Source organism: Schistocerca gregaria, unplaced genomic scaffold (genome assembly GCF_023897955.1).
Source record: "Schistocerca gregaria isolate iqSchGreg1 unplaced genomic scaffold, iqSchGreg1.2 ptg000672l, whole genome shotgun sequence".
NCBI classification, from domain to species: Eukaryota; Metazoa; Arthropoda; class Insecta; order Orthoptera; family Acrididae; genus Schistocerca; species Schistocerca gregaria.
In genome coordinates, this window is record NW_026062055.1 from 3,984 (window position 1) to 7,500 (window position 3,517).

Here is a 3,517-nt window from a genome sequence, read left to right on the forward strand (position 1 = left end):
GTCTCCCAATAACAGCTAGGTTGCACTGTGGTACGCCGTAGAGGCGTGTGGGAGGAACGTACGAACGCATTGTATGTCACCCTGGGTCGCTGGGGGTGGTGGTGCGGTGAGTCAGGTCAGGTCAGGTCAGGTCAGGTCAGCGTGAGCCGTCTGATGTAGTGACGCGTGTATTCCGACTTTGTCGTATTGCCTCACACAAAGTGCTACCCTGGTGGACCGCGTTCCATATCTGGGACATGCCGCAGATGCCGGTTGACAGTGGATCGCGGAAGGGACATCGCATACTTGCGCGGGCCACCTTCCACGTGTTCTCTTCTGCACATGTCGCAGTGTGTATGTGGTCTGATGTAGCGTGTCGTGACACATGACATCCTGGCATGCAAGAATTGTTGAATTCGCAAATGTAGGTGGACATCTACGTTTACTGCCCAAGATACGCAAATGAACTGGAAATCCGTTGTTGAGCGGTTGTTCACGCTGGAGGTGAATCTGTGATGGCGACGATCGGTACAGCTATTAACCGGTTGTTTCAGCGGTACCCGCCACATCCACACACGTGACTAGGCCCATGTGGGTATGAAGCGATACGCGGCGGTGGCTTGGTGGGACTGTTCCCGGCCGGTGAAGGGGGGCCGCCCGGCGTGTTGGCCGCGCGCTGCGTGGGCGCACGCGCAACAGCCGGCTGGTGGGGGGCGCCGAGTGGCAGGAGCGCCAGCCGACGGGCCCGGCAGGCGGCGCAGCTACGCTGCGGCGCACCCTGCACGCGGCGCCTGGCGGCCAAAGTTGGTTCAGCCGAGCCCGGTGCGAAGCGCGGTGGACATCTGCAGTGTGCTGGTCTGATTGAGGACTGTGTGCGTTGAGGATGCGCCGCCGCCTGGCACTCGGCGCCGCGACGCCGTCTGCTGCTCGGTCGCCCCAGCGGTTCTCGCAGGTGGTTTGTATCGCAGTTGTGCGGACGTGTTGGCGCGTGCGCTGTGCTGGGAGAGTTCGCTTCTGCACCCAAGTGGGGCTTTGCCCTTGTGTGGCGCTGGCGTTGGAGCTGCCGGTCACCATAGGTGGCGCGTGTTGTCTCCCGCCGGCAATGCCACGACAGCACGCTCCCGGGCCTCTGTCGGCAGCGGCAAGCTCAGTTGGGAGCAAGGGTGTTCGCACTAAAACCGTCTACTCGCCTAACTCCGGGCGATTGCGCCTCTCTCGAAACCGACCAAGTACCTAGGACGGCGCTGCGCGCCGCCGGGACCTGAGAGGGTTTCGAGGTGTATCGTGCAGGGGAGCTCGGCCTCCTCCTGTTTGCAGAATAATTGAGCGGACGCTTGCGTGTTCGCGCGGGCCCCCGGGACACACTCCCGGGCGGCCGGCTGCTCAGCTCTAGTTGACGCAGCTCCCTGGTTGATCCTGCCAGTAGTCATATGCTTGTCTCAAAGATTAAGCCATGCATGTCTCAGTACAAGCCGCATTAAGGTGAAACCGCGAATGGCTCATTAAATCAGTTATGGTTCCTTAGATCGTACCCACGTTACTTGGATAACTGTGGTAATTCTAGAGCTAATACATGCAAACAGAGTCCCGACCAGAGATGGAAGGGACGCTTTTATTAGATCAAAACCAATCGGATTGGCTTGTCTGGTCCGTTTGCCTTGGTGACTCTGAATAACTTTGGGCTGATCGCACGGTCCTCGTACCGGCGACGCATCTTTCAAATGTCTGCCTTATCAACTGTCGATGGTAGGTTCTGCGCCTACCATGGTTGTAACGGGTAACGGGGAATCAGGGTTCGATTCCGGAGAGGGAGCCTGAGAAACGGCTACCACATCCAAGGAAGGCAGCAGGCGCGCAAATTACCCACTCCCGGCACGGGGAGGTAGTGACGAAAAATAACGATACGGGACTCATCCGAGGCCCCGTAATCGGAATGAGTACACTTTAAATCCTTTAACGAGTATCTATTGGAGGGCAAGTCTGGTGCCAGCAGCCGCGGTAATTCCAGCTCCAATAGCGTATATTAAAGTTGTTGCGGTTAAAAAGCTCGTAGTTGGATTTGTGTCCCACGCTGTTGGTTCACCGCCCGTCGGTGTTTAACTGGCATGTATCGTGGGACGTCCTGCCGGTGGGGCGAGCCGAAGGGGTGCTTTCGCGTCCCGAGGCGGACCCCGTTTAAATCCTACCAGGGTGCTCTTTGTTGAGTGTCTCGGTGGGCCGGCACGTTTACTTTGAACAAATTAGAGTGCTTAAAGCAGGCAAGCCCGCCTGAATACTGTGTGCATGGAATAATGGAATAGGACCTCGGTTCTATTTTGTTGGTTTTCGGAACCCGAGGTAATGATTAATAGGGACAGGCGGGGGCATTCGTATTGCGACGTTAGAGGTGAAATTCTTGGATCGTCGCAAGACGAACAGAAGCGAAAGCATTTGCCAAGTATGTTTTCATTAATCAAGAACGAAAGTTAGAGGTTCGAAGGCGATCAGATACCGCCCTAGTTCTAACCATAAACGATGCCAGCCAGCGATCCGCCGCAGTTCCTCCGATGACTCGGCGGGCAGCCTCCGGGAAACCAAAGCTTTTGGGTTCCGGGGGAAGTATGGTTGCAAAGCTGAAACTTAAAGGAATTGACGGAAGGGCACCACCAGGAGTGGAGCCTGCGGCTTAATTTGACTCAACACGGGAAACCTCACCAGGCCCGGACACCGGAAGGATTGACAGATTGATAGCTCTTTCTTGATTCGGTGGGTGGTGGTGCATGGCCGTTCTTAGTTGGTGGAGCGATTTGTCTGGTTAATTCCGATAACGAACGAGACTCTAGCCTGCTAACTAGTCGCGTGACATCCTTCGTGCTGTCAGCGATTACTTTTCTTCTTAGAGGGACAGGCGGCTTCTAGCCGCACGAGATTGAGCAATAACAGGTCTGTGATGCCCTTAGATGTTCTGGGCCGCACGCGCGCTACACTGAAGGAATCAGCGTGTCTTCCTAGGCCGAAAGGTCGGGGTAACCCGCTGAACCTCCTTCGTGCTAGGGATTGGGGCTTGCAATTGTTCCCCATGAACGAGGAATTCCCAGTAAGCGCGAGTCATAAGCTCGCGTTGATTACGTCCCTGCCCTTTGTACACACCGCCCGTCGCTACTACCGATTGAATGATTTAGTGAGGTCTTCGGACTGGTACGCGGCATCGACTCTGTCGTTGCCGATGCTACCGGAAAGATGACCAAACTTGATCATTTAGAGGAAGTAAAAGTCGTAACAAGGTTTCCGTAGGTGAACCTGCGGAAGGATCATTACCGACTAGACTGCATGTCTTTCGATGTGCGTGTCGTGTCGCGCAACACGCTACCTGTACGGCAGTGGCCGTGCGCCGCGTGCGGAACCACGCGTGCCTCTCAAAACTAGCGGAAGTGTTGTTGTTGTTGTGTGGTACGAGCGCTGAAGCTCTGGAGCGGCTGGCCTGCGGTACCTGGCGCCTGGCGCCGGTTTTGAATGACGTTCGCCCGAGTGCCTGTCCGCTCCGGTGTGGAGCCGTACG

The 3,517-nt window shown here is 56.3% G+C and overlaps 1 non-coding gene across 1 annotated transcript; it reads left to right on the top strand.

Moving 5' to 3' along the window:
• Positions 1-1,382: 1,382 nt before the first annotated feature.
• Positions 1,383-3,275, top strand: LOC126318558 (small subunit ribosomal RNA). Its single transcript, XR_007557375.1, has one exon. It is a non-coding gene; the product is annotated as a small subunit ribosomal RNA (ribosomal RNA).
• Positions 3,276-3,517: the final 242 nt, after the last annotated feature.